General features: G+C 44.5%; 1 long non-coding RNA gene across 2 annotated transcripts in view; it reads right to left on the reverse strand.

Moving 5' to 3' along the window:
- Window positions 1-12,240: 12,240 nt before the first annotated feature.
- Window positions 12,241-27,734, reverse strand: part of LOC310831796 — a 97,711-nt gene continuing 82,217 nt past the window's right edge. For both annotated transcript variants that reach the window (XR_014557959.1, XR_014557960.1), the window contains exon 4: window positions 12,241-15,068. This is a non-coding gene — a long non-coding RNA (uncharacterized lncRNA). The remainder of the gene's footprint in view (window positions 15,069-27,734) is intronic.

Here is a 27,734-nt window from a genome sequence, read left to right on the forward strand (position 1 = left end):
GTTTTTTAATGAACTTTCGTATTTTATAATCTGTCATTTTCCTCTTTTTATTTGCAGTCATGGGATCACAAACTTTCTTCATTTTTACAGGTAACACCTATGGAACCTCCCCTTTCTGTGCAACTATTCAAGGTCCTTTCTTTTGACACCTGGCCACACTAGGTGGTATAAGCAGGTATACTGTGGCAAGGTGAGGTTAAGTAACAGGAACCAGAGAGCAGGAATAAGAGGATAGTTCTTCTGATGGAGAGATTTAGAAAGTATATTCTCCCAAGGAGTGTCTCCACCCCCATCCTTCAGCCCAGACACTGAGGTCCAGCTCTGAGGGCCTTCCGGTGGTTCCCTAACTGGAAGAAGTGAGGTTACAGGGAACCAGGCAGAGGAGGCCTTCTCGGTAGTGGCGCCAGCCCTGTGGAACGCCCTCCCATCAGATGTCAAGGAAATAAACAACTATCTGACTTTTAGAAGACATCTGAAAGCAGCCCTGTTTAGAGTTGTTTATAAAAAATGTTTGATCGTGTTTTTAATGTTCTGTTGGGAGCTGTCCAGAGTGGCTGGGGAAACCCAGCCAGATGGGCAGGGGATAAATGTTGTTGTTGTAGCTTCGAGAACACTATCCAACCATCTCGTCCTCTGTTGTCCCCTTCTCCTTGTGCTCTCCATCTTTCCCAACATCAGGGTCTTTTCCAGGGAGTCTTCTCTTCTCATGAGGTGGCCAAAGTATTGGAGCCACAGCTTCAGGATCTCTCCTTCCAGTGAGCACTCTGGGCTGATTTCCTTCAGAATGGATAGGTTTGATCTTCCTGCAGTCCATGGGACTCTCAAGCGTCTCCTCCAGCACCATAATTCAAAAGCATCAATTCTTTGGCGATCAGCCTTCTTTATGGTCTAGCTCTCACTTCTATGGTCCAGCTCTCACTTCCATACATCACTATTGGAAAAAACCATAGCTTTTACTATACGGACCTTTAATAAGGGAATAAATAATAAATTATTATTATTAAGGATCAGTATTGGGACATTTGCTTTTTAACTTTTTTGTAAATTATCTAGAGTTAAGAGTGAGCAGTGAGGTGGCCAGGTATGCTGATGACACCAAACTTTGTGGGGTCCTTAAGACAAAATGGGGATGTGAGGCGCTCCCAAAGGATCTCTCTAAACTGAGTGAATGGGGGGGGGGGTGTAAAATGGCAAATGCAATTCTTTGTAAACATGCATATAGGAGCAAAATGATAACAATCTTATTTTCACATATATGTTTATGCATGGGGATAGCCGGGGAGAGGAGCAGCTGCCCCCTATATCAAGTAAATACATAAAAATACTTAACGAAAAGTAGAAATCGTAGAAAGATTTTGACAGGTTTTTCTGAGCACTTGGGGTCGAAAGAAATTTAAAACAGTTATTGTCGAGACATTTCATTCTGAATCTGCTAGACAGAGCTAGACAGAGGATGATGACAGGTGGGTGTCCTGCTTCCCTTAACATAAATCCTGGCTACAGCCATACACTCATGGGATCTGAACTGTCAGGGACTGACCAGGAGTGAGAGCTTGGAGTCATTGTGGATAGCAGCTCAATGAAGATGTCAAACCAGTGTGGGGTGGCTGTGGAAAAAGCTGAATTCCATGCTACTTTGCAGATCATTAGGAAAGGAAAGGAAAATAAAAAGTGGCTGATGTAATAACACCACTATACAAATCTATGGTGCAACTCCATTTGGAATATTGTGCACAGCCCTGGTCACCGTCACCTCAAGATGGATATTGTAGAGCTGGAAAAGATTCAGAAAGGAGCAACCAATATCAATCAAGGGGTTAGAAGAACTCTTCTACATGGAAAGGGACTTCAGAGCAGTGGTTCTCAAACTTTTTTCTCTGGGCTACACTTTCAGAATAAAAACTTGTGAGCACCACACTGAATTTCTTATTGATAATAAATACAGTGGTACCTCTGGTTAAGTACTTAATTCGTTCTGGAGGTCCGTTCTTAACCTGAAACTGTTCTTAACCTGAAGCACCACTTTAGCTAATGGGGCCTCCTGCTGCCGCCGCACCACCGGAGCACGATTTCTGTTCTTATCCTGAAGCAAAGTTCTTAACCTGAAGCACTGTTTCTAGGTTAGCGGAGTGTGTAACCTGAAGTGTATGTAACCCAAGGTACCACTGTACATTGGAAAGCAAAAAGCAGTGCTTGTTTTATAACATAGAACACAACTGCTTTATAATATGGTCATGGGACATCCAGAAAGTATAAACTACAGAAGAACATTAATCACTCCCAAAATATAATGATAAACAAGCCTCTTACTTACATATGTACCTTAAGTACGTATACAAATGCCATGGGAGGTGTGACTTTGCTTTTGCTGGGTGATCTCATTTATATTAGGTTTAATTGAGACAAGCAAACTCCTCATCAACACAAAGAAGCCTTTGCCTTTTCTGATCTTTCATATTTGTCAGAGTTAAAATATGTTTTGGAGAACTCTAGAACATGGGTAGGCAAACTAAGGCCCGGGGGCTGGATCCGGCCCAATAGCCTTCTAAATCCAGCCCGTGGACAGTCCGGGAATCAGCGTGTTTTTACATGAGTAGAATGTGTGCTTTTATTTAAAATGCATCTCTGTGTTATTTGTGGGGTTCATCTTTTCTTCAAAATATAGTCCAGCCCCCCACAAGGTCTGAGGGACAGTGGACTGGCCCCCTGCTGAAAAAGTTTGCTGACCCCTGCTCTAGAAGAATGGCAAATGGTCTTGAAGAGAGGCGTGGATGCTGTTTCTGGTTGTATATACAAAAGAAACCATTTTGATACCATACTATACTACACTGAAATGTTTAAATGTTTCTTTGATTGTCCTTGAATCTTTCCGCCACACTTGCCACCCTCTCCTGCCACACCAGTGTGACACACCATACCATTGAGAACCACTGGTTTAGAAAAACAGCAAGTAAAAGGTGATTTGATGGAAGTGTATAAAATTACACAGAGGCAGTATGCTTCTGAATGCCAGTTGTTTTGAATCGCAAGCATATATATATTTTTAGCATGTTACACCGATCCTGGCCTGATTGCCACTGGCTGCCAAGGGGTTTCCAGGCCCAATTCAAAGTGCTGGTTTTGACCTATAAAGCCTTAAACAGCTCAGAACTGCCAATATCTGAAGGACTGCCTTTCCCCATATAAACCATCCCAGATTCTGTGTTCATCCTCTGAGGCCTTTCTTCATGTGCCTCCTCTACATATGGTCCAGAGGGTGGCAACACAAGAACTGGCCTTTCCTGTAGTGGCTCCCTGTTTGTGGAATGCTCTCCCTGGTAGGTTCATCTGGTGCCTTCATTATATATTTTCAGGTGCCAGGCGAAAACATTCCTCTTCAACCAGGCCTTTGGCTAATTAATATTCTGTTGTTGTTGTTGTTTAGTCGTTTAGTCGTGTCTGACTCTTCGTGACTCCATGGACCAGAGCACGCCAGGCACTCCTGTCTTCCACTGCCTCCCGCAGTTTGGTCAAACTCATGCTGGTAGCTTCGAGAACCCTATATCCAACCATCTCGTCCTCTGCCGTCCCCTTCTCCTTGTGCCCTCCATCTTTCCCAACATCAGGGTCTTTTCCAGGGAGTCTTCTCTTCTCATGATGCAGCCAAAGTATTGGAGCCTCAGCTTCAGGATCTGTCCTTCCAGTGAGCACTCAGGACTGATTTCCTTAAGAATGGATAGGTTTGATCTTCTTGCAGTCCATGGGACTCTCAAGAGTCTCCTCCAGCACCATAATTCAAAAGCATCAATTCTTCGGTGATCAGCCTTCTTTATGGTCCAGCTTTCACTTCCATAAATTACTACTGGGAAAACCATAGCTTTAACTATACGGACCTTTGTTGGCAAGGTGATGTCTCTACTTTTTAAGATGCTGTCTAGAATTAATATTCTACAGACTTTTAAATGTGTCTGAGGGAAAGGGGGGAGGTTATTGTTTTGCTGTTTTGTTTTACTTATTTACTTGTTTTTATCCTGTATTTCATTCTGTGAATCGCCCTACAATCTTATGATGAAGAGTGGTATATAAACAATAAATAAATAAATCACAAGTGTGAAAATAAGGGGGGGGGGCGACACTCAAGTCCGGTTTGTGGGTTTCCCAAAAGAGGCAACTGGCTGGCTGACAACAGGATGATGGACTCAATAGGCCTCTTGCCTGACCCAGCAGAGCTCTACTTACTTGCGCTCTTAGATGGTAACAAGGAAAAGAAAATCAATGTGCTAGATGGAGACTAGATTAGATATGAGAGAAAGATATTAGGAAGGTCGACCTGATTAAAAGTTAGATATTAGATTAGATTTTATCACCGGTCTCAGATATTAAAATATAAATTTAGATGGGATAAGTTAGATATTGGGTAGATAATATTAAAAGAGAGATAGTAAATTGGTTGAATATATAGTGTTAGACATATGCAGCTACCTTTTTTTGCAGGGAGGCTTCTGTTAAGGAACAAGGGGTGGGGGGAGGAATTTATGGTTTTGAAAGGAATTTTCTAGACTAAGAGCACAATTCTCTTCATGTCTGCTCAGAAGTAAACCGCAGTGATCTTAAGGAACATGTAGGCTCATGCTGGATAAAGAAAAACAAAGTGGTGTTATCAGAGTAGGACTTTGGGGTCACCATCCAGAACTCCACTGAGCAGAAGGAGCAGGAGGGAGCCCATACACAGTAGGGCTGACTTGTTACTTTTTGCAGGAAGTGAAGCAGCATGCATGGTCATCTGAGGGTGTTGTCGAGGCTTGACAGAGGTGTGTGTGTGTGTTCAGCACCATTAATCCAGAGTCTAAAAATTCCTATGTGAACTTCTGGCTACTGGCACAACTCATTTAATATCAGGGCTGTTGGGACTGGCAGGGTGGAAGGCTAATCAAAACCAAAGCCGACGACAGGTGGAGGCGGAGCCAACTAAGTTTAGTTTTGACCCCACCTTCCTCCCTGCTGAGTTCTATAGGGGCAAAAAAAGGGGGAGCAGGAGCTGGAAGCTGACAGACAGTGCTGCCCTTGCCTAGACTGTATGTAAGGAAGAAGGTAGGTGGGAATGGCTTGAGGACAACCTAAGTTTGGTAGAGCAGTGCCCCCATTTGTCTTAATGCACCAACCTCCACCGGTCAGGGCATGACTGACTGTTTGAAGAACAAGCCTGGGACTCCATTCTAGAGCACTTGTATAGTGTGATTGCTTCAAATGCCCCCTCAAAGCCCACATCTTACGCAAAGCCCTTGGCTCAATGCTTTCATCCCTGCCCTGGGCTAAACAGAAGCCAAAGGTCACTAATTCCAATGTTGGATCCATCCCTTGTTATACAGTGATGCCTTGGGTTGAGTACTTAATTCATTCCAGAGGTCCGTTCTTAACCTGAAACTGTTCTTAACCTGAAGCACCACTTTAGCTAATGGGGCCTCCCCCTGCTGCTGCTGCCCCGCCGGAGCACGATTTCTGTTCTCATCCTGAAGCAAAGTTCTTAACCCGAGGTACTATCTCTGGGTTAGCGGAGTCTGTAACCTGAAGCATAAGTAACCTGAAGTGTATGTAACCTGAGGTACCACTGTATTTGGGCTTTCTCGCTTCCTCTTCTCCACATCCCTCCTCCTGCCTTACAGTTCTTGAGGGGAAAGGGACTTTACCACTGCCACCCATTTCTCCCCATTTATCTTGTTCTGTGAATTGCCCTGTACTTTGATATTGTTTAAGAAATCCTTCATATTATTTATTAATTTATATATTTCTTATATGCCAAAATGGCTTCTAAGCTGTTCACAGCTTTAAAAAAAAAAAAAATCTGCAGGGGGAAATTCTTTACAGCAACTCACACACTGACTTCCAGCATCAGGATACCCATTTCCCCAGCTGCATTGGCTCCCTTGTTGAAAGCAATCAGACTAACACATGGGTAGGCAAACTAAGACCCGGGGGCAGGATCCGGCCCAATCACCTTCTAAATCCGGCCCACGGACGGTCCAGGAGTCAGCGTGTTTTTACATGAGTAGAATGTGTCCTTTTATTTAAAATGCATCTCTGGGTTATTTGTGGGGCATAGGAATTTATTCATTTCCTCCCCTTCAAAATATAGTCCAGCCCCCCACAAGGTCTGAGGGACAGTGGACCAGCCCCCTGCTGAAAAAGTTTGCACACACTAACACATGTGTGGAATATGCCTGACCTGAAGCTGGTTGTGAAACTCATAAGCAAAACCATTTCTCAGTAACCGTAAGGCATCCCCTTCAGAGGAGTAACATGGGAAGGGGACTTGGTTGTCTGTCAAAAGTAGACATGTTTGCTTGTTTCCTCCTCCCTCCCAACCCATTTTCCTTTCATGTCATGCCTTTTTTGATTGTGTCTATTATTTTCACCCTTCTCTTTCCCCTTTTTCTTTTTAAGGGTTTATAAGCTGCTCTGGGAGCCTTTTTTCACTGAAGAGTGGGATAAGCAAATCCCTTAAATAAATAAAATTCTGTAAAACAGAGACTAGAGCTGCAAGTGCGAGCCTATTTATCACTGCTAATTAACCTTGGCTTAATATCAGGTTTAAAGTTTCTGTTTGCAATGGAGCTGTCCTCCACTCAAGTGCTGAAAGCATTGCATGCTCTCTCTCTCTCTAATTGTGATACCCTTGTGGCGCTTTAAACACTAACAAATTAATCGCGCCATAGCCTTCGTGGTCTAGAATCCAAAAGCTTATGCCATGATAAATCAGTTAGTTGTTAAGATGCCACAAGACTCTATGTTGTTGTTTTTCTGTGACAGATTTCTACCTCTCCCGAAATCTCTGAAAGAATATGTAAATAAATGCTTGTCTGTGAGGTGGGATTGTGAACAAGTAAGGGCATGTTTTTCAAAAAGAAAGAAAGAAAGAAAGAAAGAAAGAAAGAAAGAAAGAAAGAAAGAAAGAAAGAAAGAAAGAAAGAAAGAAAGAAAGATAGCCCTGATAACACATGTAAAACTTAAGAAGGATCTCTTATTATTTGTATTGTTATTAAAATAATGTACATATCATGAAATGATTATGTATACATTAGCAACACCAAGAATTTACTCTGCTATTAAATGGAAAACAACATCAATTCCTACTTTTGAGGAATGGAGAAATAAAAGGTATAATTACACAGTTATGTTTAAGGTAAGTAATTATATCAGAAGAAGAAAAGGAGCTCATACAAAATGACAGATTTGGCGTTGTTGTTGTCAGGATGAAAACCTTTTATTGAGTTTTGGCAAAACAAGGTACATACCTCTATGGATGTTACATATTTATATTACAGTGCCATCCTATGCATGCCTACTCCAAAGTAAGTCCAACTGAGCTCTATGAGACATACTACCAAGGTAAGTGCATCTACGATTGCAGCGTGAGTGTATTATTTGGTATTTAGTTATATAAATGCGGGCAAAAGCATATATGCTTTTCAAACCTTGTTTCCTTGTTTTGCATCATTATATTTCTTTTTTGAATTTGAAACGAAATTTTAAATAAATTAATCAACTGCACACCTGCCTTCAGACTTCATTTGTCAGAGTCCTGTGAAGCTAGCGGATTCATTAAATATCCACAAAATGCCACCTTACTAAATAACATATAAATGAACAAGGAGTGTGTGGGGCAGTGTTGTGTAGTGGTTGCAGTGGCAGACTAGGTCCTAGGAGACCAGGGTTCAAAAGTCTACCCAGCCATGAAGCTCACTGGGTGATCTTGGACCAGTCATTGTCTCATAGCCTTACCTACCTCAGAGAATTACTGCAGGGATTAAAGGAAGGGGACAGTGTATGCCACCTTGAGCTCTTTGGAGATGCAATAAATGCAATAAATAAATATTAAAAAAAAACAAGAGACTGCAATTCCTGTGAATGGTAGGTCAGATGAGACTAGAGTATGAAAGAAGAATAGATCAAGGATTTGTAGCAACTTCCCTATGAGGAAAAGATTTGGGGCTTTTCTGGTCTATGACCGTAATAAATTAATTAATTCATTCATTCATTCAAGATTTGGGGCTTTTTAGATAAAAGGCAAACAAGTGATAAAGGTGTACAAATTTATGCATGGTGAGAGTAGAAAGTTTCCCAGAATTCTTTGGCAGTGGCGTAGCATGGGTTGTCAGCACCCGGGGCAAGGCAAGTAATTTGCACCCCCTAACCCGTGGATTTGCGCCCCCTAACCCGTGGATTTGCGCACCCTAACCCTAACCCCCAGATGTTGCGCCCAGTGCGGCCGGGGCCCCCTGCACCCCCCACGCTACGCCACTGTACTTTGGGGTAAGACATGACTTTTCAAAGTGGTATGATATTGCCTTAAATGTGTAGTGCAGATTGGGATTAAGAACCAATTTATTTAAGCAGGCTTAAATGTTCTTGTATGATGGCACTGTTCATAAGCTTCACACAGGGCCGTGGTCTGTTTTGTGCAAAGATCACTCCATGCCCAATTCCTAAGGGGTAGCAACAATGAAATTTCATAAATGGGGGAAAAGAGAAATGACCACTCTAGGATCAAACCACAACTGGCTTTTATGACGTTCCCCAAACAGGACTCAATTTACTTGCCAGTCGGGCCAAACTTATCTTGCAAGTGCGACTGTTTGAGACAAACTGCAAAGTGAACTTCAAAAAATGCTGTGGAGTTATGAAATAATAATAATAATTAAACTAAGCTTAGAGATCCAGTGATGGGATTCTGGAGATCTGACAAGTACTGTGTAACTGACAGCAACAATGACCGATATTAGACTGATATGATATACCATCAACACTCTTTGATGCTGTCTGATAGAGATCTGCTATATAATAATACATCTGTCTTATCTATCAATCCATCCATCTGAGCTGTCTTTTCTCTCTCTCTCTGAGGTGTGCAGAGGGAGAACCTTCCCCCTCTTTCCACCCATCCCCCTTTAAGCAGAAGGCAATCAGCCCCCATTGTTTCTCTTTAATGTGCTATTTGGGGGGAGGGGAAACAAACCAGCCTGTAGGAGGGCCTGGTGGCAGCAGTGAATAATCACCTCATGCAGATTTCCTAGCCTTGCATCTTTGCAGTGGAAATTAGCATGCCATTCCCACCTTCTCTCTCTCTCTCTCTCTCTCTCTCTCTCTCTCTCTCTCTCTCTCTCTCTCTTGCACACATACTCCACCCTCTCAATACTAGCCTTGAACTTGGCCTTGCAGGGGATCTGCCTGCATGTGCTTCCCAGAGAACAATATGGTCATTCTTTATCCCACCTCCTTTGTTCATTTGGGGAGCTCTGGGTGGGAAAGAATCACCAGCACCATCCTGGTTTCGTGATGGATTGGGAAGAGAAGAACCCCGAGAGGATGAGCGTCTGAGTTCCATAGGTGTCCAGATCACCATCACATTATACATTCATCGCATGAATTTCCATGGCGTTCAACCCAGGTCACGATCAAGCAGCCATTCCTTGGTTGCCTGTGTGTGTTTTTTCCTTGCCTTTGTGGGTTTTGTATGGCGAAAGCTTCTAGCTTTCCGTTGAACGACATAAACCTCCAGAGTTGTAGTTAATCGGAGAACACACATAAATTCTGGCTCTATTCCTACTCTATTCTATCACGGGAAAATGTGCACAAGGGGACAGAAGAAGCCAAATATTTCCCCTGTTGGGTGGCTGCTGTGCAGACACCCCAAAGGATGTTGTGGATTAAACCCACCTTGAGAGTGTGAGCTGGTTATTTCCTAGATTACATGGTCATGGTCGATATTGTCCTCTTGGGCATGATTCAGCTTTCCCAGGCAAGGTCTAAGACCCCCACATCCCTCAACCTCACTTGCATATCGGCCAGACAGTGTATACCCAGCTCCCTATTCAGGCTGTTAATATGTGCAGATTCTCCATCCCTTGTGGTGAACGTGGACAATGGCCAGTATTTATGCACATTCACCATTCAACTCACATTAACCCTGACATATAAAATGCAGACAGACACGCAGAGAGACAACACAGACATCAGGGGTCCACAAATGCAGTTGCCAGGCTGTCAGCAGTGAGCATAAATCTCTTCTCAGTCAACTGCCTGCTTGCCAGGCCCGGGTGACCATCCTGGAGTGGCAAGGGGTTTTTTTTTTTTTTGCTGCCAAGGTCCCTGGCACAAGTGCAGAAGTCAGTAGGAGGGAGTAGTGTCATGTTGCACTGGGCTTTCGAGTCATCTGGGAACACCAAGAATCTCTCACCCCAATTCTGAATACAGTGGTACCTCGGGTTAAGAACTTAATACGTTCTGGAGGTCCGTGCTTAACCTGAATCTGTTCTTAACCTGAAGCACCACTTTAGCTAATGGGGCCTCCCGCTGCCGTTGCGCCGCCAGAGCATGATTTCTGTTCTCATCCTGAAGCAAATTTCCTAACCCAAGGTACTATTTCTGGGTTAGTGGAGTCTGTAATCTGAAGTGTATGTAACCTGAGGTACCACTGTACATCCAAAGCTTAGCACGACTGAGAAACTGCCTCTCCCCTTTCTAGAGTCTTCTTCTGCTACTGCCCAAAGACTCAGACAAGAGGCAGATTTGCTGGCAGGTAATTTCAGATCAAGGACGTGGGTGGCGCTGTGGGTTAAACCACAGAGCCTAGGACTTGCCGATCAGAAGGTCGGCAGTTCGAATCCCCGCGGCAGGGTGAGCTCCTGTCTCTCGGTCCCTGCTCCTGCCAACCTAGCAGTTCGAAAGCACCTCAAAGTGCAAGATGTGAGGTTGCCAGGCTGATAAAAGATGGAGTAATGGACAATGGTTTGGGATTCAAACCGGGGAAGGGAGGGTGGGGTTTGGAAATCCAAAGGATGTACAAAAATACTCTGATTTTTTCTATCTTTTTTTTTCTTTTTGTGTTGTCACTAGTAGTAAAATGGGGAATTTGCGGAAGGGAAACTGGGACGATCTTAGAAAAAGTCTTTAAGTATAATGATTGATTTATATAAGCTAAAAGTTGATATATAAATTGAATTTAACAGAACAATAAATTAAGGTTAAAATTTAGGGATAAGAACTTGCTGAGCAAACTTTTGGATATGGAATACAAGAAGGGGAGGCGAGGGGAAGTTGCGGAAAAAAGGTATTGAAAATATGGATTGTACGTTGAATTTTTTTTCTTTTTCTCTTTTTGTTTTACTTTTTTATTTATTTGAATAATTCCAATAAAGTATTATTTGAAATGCCAATAAATATCATTTTAAAAAAACAAAAAAACAAAGTGCAAGTAGATAAATAGGTACCGCTCCGGCGGGAAGGTAAACGGTGTTTCCGTGCGCTGCTCTGGTTCACCAGAAGTGGCTTAGTCATGCTGGCCACATGACCCGGAAGCTGTACGCCGGCTCCATCGGCCAATAAAGCAAGATGAGAGCCGCAACCCCAGAGTCAGCCACGACTGGACCTAATGGTCAGGGGTCACTTTACCTTTACCTTAATTTCAGATCATGGCTGCTGGCCATGATGGTTATGCTCTGCTTCCACCATTGGGAGACGGCACAGCTTCTGAATGCCAGTTGATGGAAGCCACAGGATGGGAAATAGTTCTTGTGCTTGAATCCTGTTTGTGGGTTTCCCACAGGTATCTGGTTGGCCACTGTGAGAACAGGAAGCTGGACTAGATGGGCCATTGGCCTGACCCAGCAAACTCTTCTTATGTTCCAGACAGTGAACTTAGTGATTTTACAGGGGGCTCTTCGGATCACAGGCATAGCCAGGATTTATGGGGGGAAAGAGGACACCCACATGTCACCATTCTCTGTCTGGCTCTGTCTAGCTGATTCTGAATGAAATGTCTCAACAATAACTGTTTTAAATTGCTTTCTTTTGACCCCCAAGTGCTCAGAAAAATCTGTCAAGATATTCCTGCAATTTCTACTTTCAGTTAAGTGTCTTTATGTATTTACTTGATATAGGGGACAGCTGCCCCCCCGGCTATGCCTATGCATAAACATATATGTGAAAATTAAGATTATTGTTATTTTGATCCTACATGCATGTTTACAAAGAATTGCCTTTGCCAGCCTTGTTGCTGGGGGACAAGAGGCCTGGTTATTCTGAAGGGGAAGTGGACTCCTCTCTAAAATACCACCCTAACTGGGTGGCAACCAAATATAATGGCTGGCTACCAAGGGCATCAAAAAAATTGAACATCTGCATTCCATCTACCCTGTTGTTCAGCCACAGCAAAAACACACAGAGAGGTTGTTTGTGAAACCATCAAAATGATTTATTGTCACAATGATTGAACTTTAATAAATAATAATAATAATAATAATAATAAGGAATTGGATTACAGACAAGTATTGGGTTTTTTGGTTTTTGTGCTAAAGGCAGTCATAAACAATGTAAAAAACAACAACAACAACCGCCCAACAATGAAATATAAAAACACATTGCAACAAGTGGCAAGGCAGCAATAAAACCACAGAATTGATAGCCAATAGGGAACCAAGTCAAAATAAGAATCTAAATGGCAGAAACATCAAAAGCATGTTGGAAAAGAGAAACATATCCAAATGACAAGATTTGAAATCAACCCAGCGCAGATCTGGCCAATGACTACACAGTCCTATACATATCTACTCACATTGCCTCCAGCTAAGTGGATACAGGATTGCAACTCTAGCATTTCATACTTCAGCATTTATAGAGTGTTGGAAATGCTTCACATTTGCTATAATCCAGGCATCCCCAAACTCGGCCCTCCAGCTGTTTTGAGACTACAACTCCCATCATCCCTAGCTAACAGGACCCATGGTCAGGGGTGATGGGAATTGTAGTCCAACCATCCCATATGTCAGACTTCTTCAACCAGTTGTTATGGTCTACAACTCTCATCACTCCCAACCAGACAACAGCTGCCCTGGCTGGGGCCAATGGGAGTTGCAGTCCAACACAGCTGGGAGGGCACAAGGTTGGAAATGGATGCTCTAAGGTAAGTCTCATGCCATCCCCACATTGCATACGGGATCAGAGGGTGAGACTGTGAGTGACTTCTGTAAGGTTCATAGCAGAAGCCTGGGGACCCTTCTGGTTGATAGCTCACAATGCAATCCTACACAAGTGTACTCAGAAGTACACTCCCATTGTTTCCAGTGCATCCTCTACCCACCTACCTGGAAGTAAGCCCCGTTTAAAAAAGAAAATTGTGTTGTTACCTGCTATGCCATACAAGATCAGTGTGTTTATACCTAGGGCAGCCAAGAGCAGTGCGGGAGGAATGGGCTCTTGCACCTTTAAATAGGAGCATGACAAGAACCCACACCTGCTGGAATCAACTATCAAAGGTACAGGAGCACCACTCTCTTTTTCAAATGACCACTCAACTAATCAGTTACGCATGTGGCAGTTAACATTGATAAAATACAATATATAAAACGGGGGAATGTGTTATTTTCAAAGCAAACCACTGCAATCCTAGCCAGCACCTCAGATGTCAAATGGAGCACATAGAGAAGGTGGCATTAAATGACATGGGACTTATCACACAACCCTATACCATCTACTAAAAATCAAGACCCACTGAATGGTATGCATACTTCCCCTCCTATTGTCCTCACAACAACCCTGTGAGGTAGGTTCAGATGAAAAGGCCCAAAATCACACAGTCACTTGGACCCTGGTCTTCCCATTCCTAATCCAACACTCCAACAGCTACACCACAATGTCATTGTCCTTTGCATTAAAATTAAACTGCAGCGACCTACTGTTCTGCACTAGAGATGCCTGAGGAATTTGTTTTGTCAGTTCTGAAGCTAAAAGAACTGATCAGCGCTTCCCAGACTTAATGTAGAGAATTGGAACTTAATTATCTTTCAATTTTTGGATTTTCCAAATTCTGAGAAACTGTTCTTGGCTTGCCTCCCCCACAACCATGAATTAGAAACAGATACTTTAGGCTAAAATAGGTTTAGAAATGTACACATTTGAGACAAAATGAATTTGTACATGCATAATTTGTGATAAAATTCTATTAGATTTCTTACATTTATAGCCTGCTTTTCTTCCATCACAGACTCTGTATTGTTCCCAGGAAGTCACCCATTTAGGCACAGACCAGACCCAGACCCTACCTTCAGACCATACCTGCAATGTTGTTACCATGTGATGTCATGTTGTGGAGCCCAACCAAAACATCAAAACTGGTTTAGTTGCAATGCTCTCCATGTGGGGCTTCCCTTGTGCTTGACCCAGAAGCTGCAATTCATGTTGAATACTGCAGCACTCTTGCAGACAGGTGTGAGACCCAGTCCTAGGTCCTAGGGAATCCTAGGTTCCTGAGTTAAGATCAGGAACAGCAGACAAGCTTCCCCAATCAATGATCTTCCCTTGAAATCTGGAGGCATGGGGGAACTCCTTGGTGAAAAAATACACACTTCAGAAGCTACACTGATGTTTAACAGTCCTGCATAGCATCATGTGTCACCTGAGTTTTCACCCAAGAACTCACTCAATATGGTGTAGACAAGTCAAAGTGGAAAATACATGTCTCTAATAGGTATAATTTTGAAAAGCTACTGGCCCGGTCATTTTCTGATGCCTGTGCCAAAAAGGTTAAGTGATCCTAGGTGAATTCAGCCCCCAACAATCAGCTCAGGTCCCCCAGCTGTCTATCTCCATTGAGTCACAAGCCATATCAATGATATCACATCCCTCTTAATGACATCAATGACTACAGATAAGAAAGTTCACAGTTCAGACATTTGCTTCTTTGCCATGGTTGTTTTCCTCCTCCTCCTTCAGCATCTAGCTGTACAGAGCTGCTCTTGGTTTCCATGTGTGATCCAAATCAGCAAAGCATGGCAGACCCTAGAAAGATGGAGACCCAACACTGTCCCATTTCCATGTCCAGAGATGGCCTTTTCTGGCCCAGTTCCCCTGTCTCATTAGAAAATCCAGAAAATGCAAAGCCTAGAGTCCCAAGAAAGTTCTTGCTGTGTAGGGTATCCTGAAGAAAGATGGCTTGAAAATCAGGTCCATGTGAAACAGGCATGCCTTCATCCGTAGTAAACGTGACCAAAAAAATCAATGTTTTCCAAGTTCTCGAAATTCCCCATCATAATAATCTATAAAAACAAGAAAATAATTTGGTTCAAATGGCTTCTTCTGAAACCACAAATCAACACAATAAATTGCCTAGATCACTCTAGGCCATGGCAAATTTTTCAATGTAGATGATTGCTATTATTGTTATTGTTATCTCTATTAATTGTTGTTTTAGCTATGGCACCTCAAAGCAACTTACAATATTTTAAGCAAAAAGCAACCACATACATAGATTTTAAAAACCCCAACATTAAAACATCCCACCCACGCAAAAAAAAAAACCATAGTTAAAAGCCAAAGACCCAATTAAAAAGGAATGTTTGATTCCTACCCAACCAAAACAAATGAGAGGTCTCCAATTATGCAAAAGAAGACAGACAATGTCAAAGGAACTCAGATCCAATGAAAATTGTACAAAAATGATTTATGAGCAGACAACCAAAACTGCATGTGAAATAAACATGTATATATAAACATGAGTTTACAACAATATCCCCTAAGTCATCTGTTGATCTCCCAATTCCTAAAATTGTTAGAATACGGATAATAGCATACAGGTGACAGCTGTAGATCCCCTTTTGGCCTTTTGTATACATTTTTTCACAATAAAGCTTTAAAGGTGAAGAAGATCAGTCCAGTACTTTGATAAAATAAGCCTCATATGCTGCCACGGGATCTCTGAGTGAGCTCTGAGTATTCTGTCCTTGAAAATAATCTACTCATATCGTTCTACTGTCTAGGGGGGAAATTGTGCTGGTTTTGCCTTGGAGCTCAAATCGAATCAAGGGCAGATTTATACATACTACAGACACAAACTGGTTTAAGACCTCCTGCCTCCAGGAACTGTGGTTTCTAAGCGGGTGGCTAGAGATAACCAAGGGAGAATTCCCAAGCCTGCTCACCACTACAATCCCTAGGATTCCTTGAGAGAAGCCATAAATCTAGTGGTGGCTGGTGCTGGTTGAGAATGGTAGGGCAGAAGGCAGGGAGGCTAACAGTAGGTGGCGCCAGAGAGCCAATGACAGGCATTCTAGTCTTGTCCCCACCCTCTTTCCTGCTGAGTTCTACAAGAACAACACTGAGACTAAGGTGGAGGAAGCTGACAGGCAGTGCCACCCCTGGACTAGGTGTAAGTAAGAAGGTAGCCAAGGTGAGGGGCTGGCTGAGGGCACAAGTGAGGTTGACGGGGCAGCACCCCACTTGCCCCAATGAAGCAGCCTCTATGATAAAACTGTCACACCAGCTCTTAGCACAGGATGCGATAACCAGGTAAAGATGATTCTGCAGCAGCCTGCCAGAGGAGCAGCTGCTCAGGAGTTCCCAACCCAGGGTTCAAGCGATGTCGGCAGAGTGAGCCAATGCCAAATTGATGAGAGGAGCACCTGCTCCTTCTCTGCCTCGCAAGCAAGGAGTGTGTGGGGGGGGGGGTTCCTCTACTGTGTAAATCAAAGAGAGGGAGCCACTAATTGGCAGGAGACACACAGGCACCCAGGCACCAACCCCGTCCGTGGGAGAAGAGGCTCTGCCATCTGCTATCCCAAAGTTTGCACATTTGCACCTCGGATAAATAAAGGCGAGACTAGCGACGCAATAGGGAGACCCTGCTCTCTTTTAATTTCTGCTTTCGCAAAGGCAGCCCAAGGCCCCTTGCAAAAAATAAGAATGCTGGGTGTGTGTTTTATTCCATGTTTTCTTGATGGTTGACTAGGGCTGGGGAGATGCCGAAACCACAATCGAAGGTGATCACCCTGCAACAGTGTCAAAACACAGGTGCAATCTCCACCTTTGCCCAAGGATAATCTATCTGAGATGGGATGGGTGTGTTCAGATAAACCTGTCGTTTGCTTTGGAGTAAATCACTGCAATAACTCACCCATTGCCTCTGTTCCGAGGCCCTGAACAAATTCTGCTCCCGTTCGTCAAATGGCTGTTATTGTTACACAGCCACTGAGAAAGCTGGTGGTTCTGTTGGGACTTGGAGAGCAACACCACAGCAAACTGGAAGTGTGAGGTTTTGACCAAAAGGTGCACGCACGCACACGCACACACACACACATTCATCATAAATAAAATGTCAGGGATTTTTCTGCTTAATCGGATTCCTTCCCTTTGCCAAATTTTCTATTCATGCCCTTTGGAAAGGAGGGATTCCGTCCCTCCTCCTTCGCCTCACCCCATCAACCATTTCATCAGCACACGGGGAGAAACTTTCTGGACAATTTAATCTCGCCAGGGTATTACTTAGCAAAACCCCTTTCACTGTCAATTTTTTCAACCCTCCTTTCTGCCCCCCCTCCCTCTCTAGTCTCAATTGAATTTTGCAAGCCCCTGATATCTTTCTTTCTTCTCTTCTTGCTCCCACCCCTCTCTCTTTTGTAGAGACACATGCTATTTATGCAAATCAAGGCTTTTCATACCCTTTCCCTGGCTGAAGACCTCCAACTCAAAACGACCAAAAAAAAAAAAAAAGCCATATTCTCCCCCTGCTAACTCCTTAGCACAATTACACCTCCATTCTGCTCCAGGGGCCTGGGGTGGGGGGAAAATATCATTTTAAACCAATTGCACATGCTGTTTGTCTTGGATAATTACAGGGAGACTCAGATGCTAAAAAGGTAAGAAATATTCCATTCAGAGAGGGAAAGTAGGGGAGCTTCAGAGTTCTGCCTACGCAGCATGTTTTTTCCTGTGGTTACTGGAGCTGTGTGTGTGTGTGTGTGTGTACACACACAAGATTTTTGCCAGCTCTTTCACTTGTGCTGAGTTGAAGCTCCTCTTAAGGCAATCATTTACATTTTTCTTTAAGCAACAACTTTGCCTGTGCTTTGTGGGGTGGGGGGTTCTTTGCAGACAGAGGAAATGGGTGGAGGGGGGAGAGAACACGCAGCTGACATTTCCTTATCTCAAATTACAATTTCCTGCAAATATCAAGATAATAAGGACATCAATGATCTGAAATCCAAAGTCAATTGAGCCCCCTAATCTCTCCCCTGCAGATGCACTCGCAAAAACAGGAAGGGGGTTCAGATGAGAAGACACAAATATGGGGCGCGGAGAGCAAACTTCAAGGGACACAGGCAGGCAAAGGAGGTAGACAGCCAAGTCCGTCTGGGCCTCCTCCTCTGAATAGGCTCACTTGGACCATTGTTCTCCATCCCTCCCTTGTCTCCTGGGGAGGGCTATGCATGGGAGAGGATTGGGGGGGTTACAGAGAGGGGGGGAGTAGCTTCAGCAGTGGCACCCAGGAATGCATCAAAAGGAGGATAGGAGTTGGGGAGGGGGAGGGAAGAGAAAACACACAAGCACTGCAATAAGGGAAAGAGGAGACACACAGAGAGAGAGACAGAGTGGGAATGTCAAGGACCCCCAACTAATGAATAGCAAGTTTGCCCTTGAACCTCACAGACCCAGGCCATTCCCAGGCCCCAGACAAGAGCTGAGGCATGCCTGAGCCCAGCTGTAGAGAGTCTGGCCTATGGTTTATCTCAGACACTTTGACAGGCCAGGCTGTTCCCTTGCATAGCTCAGCCTAGGCTGGCGGCTCCCTAGCAACACAGCTCAGGGCAGGAACCCAGGCTGAAGGCTTGCCTGCTGCATACAGAGGAAGGAGGAGGTGAGACAGTGATGGTGGTGGTGGTGGCGGTAGCAGCATGGAGGGAAGAAGCTGGGAAAGGGGCTACATATTAACCCATCACATCCTGGGCAACTCACAGCAAAAACACACACAAAGGAATGACATAGCACAACTCTAGTGCCCAGAGCACTTCTCAGTCCTGTACGGTAGATCAATACTACGTGTAATCTTCATATTGCAGGTGGGGTGCGTAGGGTCGAGGCTGAAATCATAGCGCAGAGGGAACCTGACTAGATTCAGCGGTGCAGAGCAGGTTGTCTTCCATCACTTGACCATGACTCCCCGCCCTCCAGCATCCTCTACCCCAAGGCAGTTACCTAATGGTAGGGCCGGCCCTGAGACCAGATGAACTAAAAGCAGGAACAAGTGGGAGACTTTTCAGCCCGAGGGACACATTTCCTCGCGGGCAACTTTCCAGGGCCGATGTGCTAGTGATGGGTGACATCAGACGCAAAAGTGGGTGTACATTTTACATTGTACAATAGGCTGGTTTCTATGAACACTCACAGATCCTGCTCTGACATCCGCAGTCGAGCAAGAGGCATTGTTCAAAGACACATTCCAAGCAGGCAAAAATACTCAAGCAGATTGTGAAACAAGTCCAGAGAGGGGCGCGGCCCGGGGAGAGCTCTGAAAGCTGAACAGAGAAGCCTGGAGGTCCATAGTCATTCCCAACTTCTATATGAGTTCTTATTGAACAAAAACATGTGCGTTGTCTCTTTTTTTCAAATTGTGATTTCTACAATATAGTTTCATTTGTTGTGAGACATTAGTATTATATGCAATATTAGGTTGGGGGAAAGGGGGGAAAGAGAGGGTATGATGAGTGGAGTGAGGTCAGGTGGTTATGCTTCTATTCTTTTACTTAGTGTACGTGTGCGATTATGTGTCAGCTTGTACTTGTATGGATTCTCTTATTATTCGCTCATTGTGTTTCCTTGGTGGTGAGAGAAGATGGGGTGGTGGTGGCCTAGAGTCTTTGGATGGCTGTAGTGAGCTTTGTTGTTGTGTGTGAGTGGTGTGTGCGTTTAATCAGGTTAGCCAGATTGATTTGTATGCTGTTGGTGGATTTTTATCATCTTGTTGGACTATGTATGAAAAGGAAGCCATCTTCTTCTATTTGTCCCTGTGTCATTTTCAGTTTATTGGTTAGTTTTTTCTAATAGGACTGTTTCCCATACTATTTGATTTACTCCTGACAGGTCTCTCCAGTGTCTGGCTATGATGTTTCTGGCTGCTGAGAGTAGGTAGATTATGAATTCTTTATGATGTGAATGGACATTATTATCTTGGAAGATGTTTAGTAGGGCCAGTTCTGGGGTGACTTCTAATACTTCTTTTGTTATTTTGCATATTTCTTGTATGATTGCTGTCCAGAAGAATCGGATTTTGGGGCATTCCCACTACACGTGGAGGTATGTGCCTGTGGATGTGCATCCTCTCCAGCATTTTGGTGAGGTTCTTGGGCGTATTAGTGCTAGTTTCCTTGGTGTTAGGTTCCATCTGTAAATGAGTTTTAGGGTGAGTTCTTTACCTTTCACTGATATGGATTTAAAGGGAGGTTTAGACCACATTCTAGTCCATTGGGTGGGGTTAATCTCATAACCTCTGCTGTCCGACTACTGTTTTTTGATTACGTCAAGAGGGCTTGTGGGATTTTGAAGCAGTATTTTGTCACCCCCCACTTCTGGATTAAAGCATAAGCTTGCTCATCACACAATGACTGCATCATCAAACAAATATTCTAAATGGAACAACACAGATACAACACAACCAGCGTAACTTTTCTATTGCCTTTGAACAATGCTTTCCAAACTCACATTCACACATTCAACTGCCCTGCATGAAGGGAATAGTAACCAAGGAGTGCCCAGGCATGTATAGCTAGATGCATTCATGGGTTGTCAATGGCAATCTCCAAGACTATGAGAACTTCTTAGGGGCATTTGGCTGGCTGTTCTTGGAAGACAGAGCAGTGGGCAACCTGGGGCTTGGTTTCACCCAGCTACACAATTCTTATTTTCTTACACAATCCCACTAAACTCACCTTCCTCATGGACTACTTTGGCAATGAATGAGTTTGCTGGTTAAGGCTAACAAGAGAAATTTGAACCAGAAGAGGGAAGGAGCATAAAACCACTGGCCTCCCGATATTTTATTGTGTGTAGTGGTGCCCTTCGGGCAGGACTTTGGGGCAGATGTCTGGGGCAACACTCAACAGAAGCCCCAAAACACAGCAGGTCTTGCTGAAGTGAGGTAATAAATATTGATCTGTCTCTAACCATGTTAACGTTAGAGTAGATCCACTTAAATAGATCTAAGTGAACTGTGTTTACTAATTTCAGTGAGTGAGACTAAGGTTGGATACAACCGGTAGCCATTTAAACTAAAAAGGAGGGCGAGACAAAAATAGACCCGTAAGTCCAGAGTTTAAAATGACTAATTGTCAATTCTGCTGCTTTTAAAATGGTTGCTTGTCTTTAATTGCTATTGGTTTTGTGCTTGTCAGCTTACTTTGTTTTTAGGTTTCATTTCTTTCTGGCATGCAAGCCAGTGTGTGTGTGTGTGTGTGTGTGTGTGTGTGTGTGTGTGTGTGTGTGTAACCAGGCAGGAATCCAATAATAATAATAATAATAATAATAATAATAATAATAATAATATTCTGCAAAATCTTGAGAAATGAAATCCATCAAGAGAGAGAAAGAGACTGCAACCTGCTGCCCAATTCGGAGCACCATAGGAGGGGATTCTGTCCAGAAAGTAGCAGGGAGGAAGCCAGCAGAGCCTGTTCTGATCCGCTGCCCACCTATTTGGAAGTGTTGCTTGCCAGCTTTTCAAAGCAGGGTAAGGGCAAGCTGCCGCCGCTGCCACCACCACCCATCGGTTGCTTGATGCAAATCCACTGGCCAAATTCCAGCTTGGAAGATTACAAGGTGAAGCTCAAATTGACAGCATACGCTTTGAATTAAAGAAAGCGACCCCTTTCCCCACTTTCAGAGAGCGGCTGCTTTGTGCTGATTAGCATAGAATGGCTCTCTCCTCTAGCCTCTGGAGCTGCCTCTGAGCAAGGGAAAACACACACACACACACACACACACACACACACAAAATCTATCCATCCGCAGCTTAACTTCCTTTATATTTGCAAATGCAAAGCCCTTTAATAAGGATGAACTTGAAAGGAAATATTGGATGTTCTCAATCAGGACTGGGGAATTTTGCAACCAGTGGCAAATGTGGCCCTCGGGTCCTCTCTATCTGGCCCAACAAACTCTGCCATCATTGATCGTGTTTTGCACCCTCCTTGAGTGTTTCTGCCAGGTTGAAACAGTGCCTCTTACATTCCAAGAAGGAGGAGAAAGGAGAGAGAGAGAGAGAGAGAGAGAGAGAGAGAGAGAGAGAGAGGAAGAAACTCATCTACTTATATGAAGGTAACATGTGCATTTGTTGCTCCACCCACAACTGGCATGTGGCCCCCGGAACGTTGCCCAGCAGGGCATATGGCCCTCAGAATGAAAAAGTCCCCCCACTTCAGAGAGACTTCAGAGAAGTGTGACTGGCCCAAGGTCACCCAGCAGCTGCATGTGGAGGAGCGGGGAAGCGAACCCGGTTCCCCAGATTACGAGACTACCGCTCTTAACCACTACACCACACAGAAGGTCTCAGGTTCAATACCTGGCATCTCTAGGTAAGGCTGAAGGAGACCCCTGGTGGAAACCCTAGAGAGCTGCTGCCAGTCAGTGTAGATGAATCAATAGTCTGTCCCACGATAAGGCAGCTTCCCATATTCCTAAATTAGTCACGTCCATTAATTTCAATGAGTCTACTCCATCTAAAACACAGTTGGATGCAACCAACAGTTTCAATACCATTTTGCTTTTAATACTGGGATAGCTCAGTCAGTAGAGCATGAGACTCTTAATCCCAGGGTTGTGGATTCGAGCCTCCCCTTGGGCAATAGATTCCTGCATTGCAGGGGGTTGGACTAGATCACCCTTGTGGTCCCTTCCAACTCTATTATTCTAAGAATGCACCACTCATATGAAGGCACGTTTTTTAGAGGTTTCCTATTCTTTTAAACAACTGTTTTGTTTTGTTTTTAATTGTATTGCTTTTACATTTTGGTGTTTGCTGCCCAGGACTCCTTTGGGAGGAAGGGCATTATAGTCATTTAACGATAAATAAATGCATAACTCGTATGTAAGAAGGGAGGCAGGTGGGGCTGGCTGAAGGCAGACTGTGGTTAGTGGAGTGGCACCCCATTCGCCTTAATGGAACACCCTCCACTGCAGTTCAAAACCCTGATGTTGGGAAAGATTGAGGGCACAAGGAGAAGGGGACAACAGAGGATGAGATGGTTGGACAGTGTTCTCAAAGCTACAAACATGAGTCTGACCAAACTGCGGGAGGCAGTGGAAGACAGGAGTGCCTGGCGTGCTCTGGTCCATGGGGAGTCGGACACGACTAAACAACAACAACCACTGCGGTTCAGGTGACGATCGAAGCATGTAAGGGGAGAAGCATCTCCTGAGGGTCTCCAGGTCCCAAGCATTTCAAGATTCTAAAGATGCTAGCTGGCTTGCATGTGAGGCAAAGCCTGAGGGTCCACCTTCAACTATGGTGCTGCACCAGCTCTCGTGAGTCAAAACAGGCCACAACATTACTGAATGCAGATGAAAGAGGTTTGGCTTGGGCATGGGGCAATCTAAATACTTCCGGCCTGCCCACCGGAAATGATGTGTGGTCAATCCAGGTGGGGGTTCCTAAGACTTATATCCAATAGGGTGACCCCAGCAGGGACTGCTGTCTGGGGGAGTGCCTTCGGCCCTGGCACCGCCAGGGCACATGGACATGGCCACTCCCCCCGGATCCTTTTAACACATGGGTAGGCAAACTAAGACCCGGGGGCCAGATCTGGCCCAATCGCCTTCTAAATCCGGCCCACGGACGGTCAGGGAATCAGCGTGTTTTTACATGAGTAGAATGTGTGCTTTTTATTTAAAATGCATCTCTGGGTTATTTGTGGGGCATAGGAATTCATTCATATTCCCCCCCCCAAAAAAAATATAGTCCAGCCCCCCACAAGGTCTGAGGGACAGTGGACCGGCCCCCTGCTGCAAAAGTCTGCTGATCTAATGGGATACCTCAGCATTTGGAGGGGCAGGCGGAGACTACAACCTCCCCCCCAGCCAAAACAAAGGATTGCTCCAATGTCCCAACCAGTTGTGAAGATTGCTATGAGGCAGGGTTTGCTGTGATGTTAAACTGCCACTCCTTGTCTGGGAAGAAGGATGGGATATAGAAGAAATCTCTCTCTCTCTCTCTCTCTCTCTCTCTCTCTCTCTCTGTGTGTGTGTGTGTGTGTGTAGAATCAAAGAAGACCACTGCAAAAAACAAAAAGCAGCCCAGTGGCAAATCACCCAGGAACCCAACAGAGCATCATTGAAAAATAAGCACAACAAAACGACTTCCACACAGCATTGGGGCCAGTCCCCAAGGAATGCTGATGGCTGGGCACACCATCTGTGTGTCTCTTCACTGCAAAACTAGGCAAGCGGGTCTGTGTGTGTGTGTGTTGTTGTCATCGTCCCCCGTCCCCCATGCCTTTCCCTCCTGCTTCCTTTTTTCCACCTCATAAGCAAAGTCCAAATAAAGCTCCCATCCCCACTCCCATCTTTGCCCTGCGCTCATGTTCCCGGCAGGCAACGAGATGCAAAGCCATGCTTGGAATCTCATTCCCCGGCTTTAAGCTCCGCTCTGCCGGCAAAGTGCAGCTCGAAAGCTCCCCTGTCACAGTTACAAAAGCTCAGAACAGCCCTTCCCTGGATAATCGCACTTATCTCCAGATTAAGAAGAAGGGAGCTGCAGCTGAGGCTGGTCATGTGGGATGGGATGGGGGCAAATCTCTTTTAAACAATCCCCCATGTAACTGTATACACACCCACACACCCCTCATTCCCACTTGAAAACAAAAGAAGAAGAAGATGGGAGTGATATGAAAGCCAGATGAACTGGACACTGATGGAAGGAGAGGAAGTTTAAGCAAGTTCAGGTTTTCTGTTTTTATCTTGCATTTTTATGCTGTGAACCGCCTTGAGATCTTTGTATGAAGAGCAGTATACAAATTTAATAAATGGATAAAATATAAACTAAGGCTGAAGATGGACATTAACAGGATTCATATTTGCTCACAGGGGTTGCAGAGTCATCCAAACCTGACAAACTGTGGTTAACGTTAACTATGGTTGCTGAGAAACAAGCAGACTACAAGCCATAGTTTGAGATGCTGGGTTGTTTCTCAACAAATCCCACCTACCATTTATCACAGTTTAGGGTTTGGACATAATGCTAAACTGTGGTTAATTTAAAATGAAAGAGGAAGCTTCCAATCTCCTCCTCACAGGCAGGTTGAAGGGAGGAGGCCACAAGATCAAGGTTTGCTGCAGCTCATCATAACACTAAACCATGGTTAACATTCTGTGCAAACCAGGTCAGAGAGTTTAGCATTTACATTCTGTATTGATATCCCACCATTCATTGAAGGAGTAAAGGGTAGCATGCATGGTTCTCCCAGCCCCAGCCCATTTTATCCTCACAACGGCCCTGTGAAGTAGGCTAGGATGAGTGAGTGAGTGAGTAAGTGAATATCTCAAGGGCACCCTGTGAATCGTTCAAGGCCGAATGGAGATTTGGTTGTGGGATTCCCTAGTTATAGTCCAACACTTTAACCATCCCACTGATATGACAGAGCCATAACTGACCACAGTGTACACCAGGGGAAAAGGACCTAATACCTTCCAGATGTTGTTTGACTCCAACGCAATGGTAAGAGATGGCAGAAGTTGCAGTCTATCAACATCTGGAGAGGTAGTGGCTCCCCACTCCTGCAGTGTACACACACACATACACAAACTACTATTTTTTTGACTGATGTTCACACACTCATCCTTCTTTGACTAGGGATGCCAATGGAGTAAAGAGCCTGTGTGTACCACATGTTTCTATCATGCAACTTTCACCCCGTTTAAAAAAGAAAATTAAAACTGATCATATCTATTCAACCATGAAGTTTTAAAAAATAAGAGAGAGAGAGAGAGAGAGAGAGAGAGAGAGAGAGAGAGAGAGAGAGAGAGAGAGAGAGACTCAAGATGTTTGGACTCCATCCCTGATAGTGCTCAAAGCACTTCACAGACAGCCTCTCAGTAATCCTTACAATGGATCTGCAAGGTAGCTGACTTAGCATTGGTAGGGGTATCTGCAAGACAGATTTGGGGAGAATAGCATGCCTATTGTAAAGCCACATTTAGCCCATTTGTAATGGAAACATGGAGTGAAAATGTTTTTTATTAGCTATGATCATGTGAGCTAGTTTAATTTGTGACTGATGAAAGATTTGGATTCAAGACTTTCCAGCCCAGCCCAGCCCACTACTAGCACAAGGGGTCTTGTGCTAGGGAACATGTGAGTTGCAATGGTGTGTGACAGAGGAAACAGATTGGGCAATCTATTGTGCAACAAAGTTACCAGCTATCTGCACAACACTCCTCTGGAGCAAAACACTTCCCCAGTCGAATAAGTAAAAGGCTAGGTGACTATTTTGTGCTACATTCAGTACAGCCTTGTGTTTCAGAGCTGTAGCACTGCAAGGGAAAAGGCCCAGCTCCCAGGCTCACTTGCTTACAGCCCACCACATCCCTGGGAGTAAATCCATGCATAAAGAGCCAGATCCCAAATAAAGATCCTGTATAAATACAGTGGTACCTTGGGTTAAGTACTTAATTCGTTCCGGAGGTCTGTACTTAACCTGAAACTGTTCTTAACCTGAAGCACCACTTTAGCTAATGGGGGTCTCCTGCTGCCGCTGCACCACTGGAGCACGATTTCTGTTCTCATCCTGAAGCACAGTTCTTAACCTGAAGCACTATTTCTGGGTTAGTGGAGTCTGTAACCTGAAGTGTATGTAACCTGAAGCGTATGTACCCTGAGGTACCACTGTATACATTTTGGAGTAGAGGGCTTATGGTTTTCTTTTGCTCTGCTTTGTTTCAACACTAACTTACTTTTCACAAATTAGTTTTGCAACCCCCCCCCCAAAAAAGCAAAAGTAATAGAACTGTCTTTCTTTACACCAGCTTTTAAGCTGACTACAACCTACTGAAATAGCTCTTTTCAGATGGCCAGTGAGTGCTGTGGGGAGAATGGTACACAGGATCACTGTTGATTGCTCTGAATATTCAGAACCAAGTCTACACAACCTGCAAATGCCTAGGTTCTCTGCACACTACCTAGTACAATGGGGGGGGGACCCCTCAAATCTGTGCACAAAGGGAGTGTACACGCCAAGCACTAAAACAAAATTCAGGCCATAAACTGTTAGGAGCTTCCTTGGCTATGTTGCCATCTAATAACAACAGTGCTGGTGTGTGGGGGGACTGCAAATAGTATGGCAGGTGAGAGCTCAACCCCTACATTACAAAAGTCCATATAATATTAGCATATTAAAGTATTAAATAGGGTGGTCAATGCTGTGTCCTACTTTATAGAGGACTGTTCTGTATTTACCGTCCTCCATCTGAAGGAATGTCTGGTCTAAGTCCAATTTAAAGATAAAAGAACTGTAGGGATAGCAGAAAGAACACCTGGGCCACAGACTGGGTAGGCACATGGGTCACCGAGTCACAACCACCACCACCCTGCTTTGGTGTGATATGTTGTTATTTTTTCTATTTAAATTATAATCGAAAGGTCGGCGGTTCGAATCCCTGCGGCGGGGTGCGCTCCCGCTGCTCGGTCCCAGCGCCTGCCAACCTAGCAGTTCAAAAGCACCCCCGGGTGCAAGTAGATAAATAGGGACCGCCTACCAGCGGGAAGGTAAACGGCGTTTCCGTGTGCGGCTCTGGCTCGCCAGAGCAGCGATGTCACGCTGGCCACATGACCCGGAAGTGTCTCCGGACAGCGCTGGCCCCCGGCCTCTTGAGTGAGATGGGCGCACAACCCCAGAGTCTGTCAAGACTGGCCCCTACGGGCAGGGGTACCTTTACCTTTACCTTTA

The sequence above is a fragment of the Podarcis gaigeae genome, assembly GCF_964106915.1.
Source record: "Podarcis gaigeae genome assembly, chromosome: 14".
NCBI lineage: Eukaryota > Metazoa > Chordata > Lepidosauria > Squamata > Lacertidae > Podarcis > Podarcis gaigeae.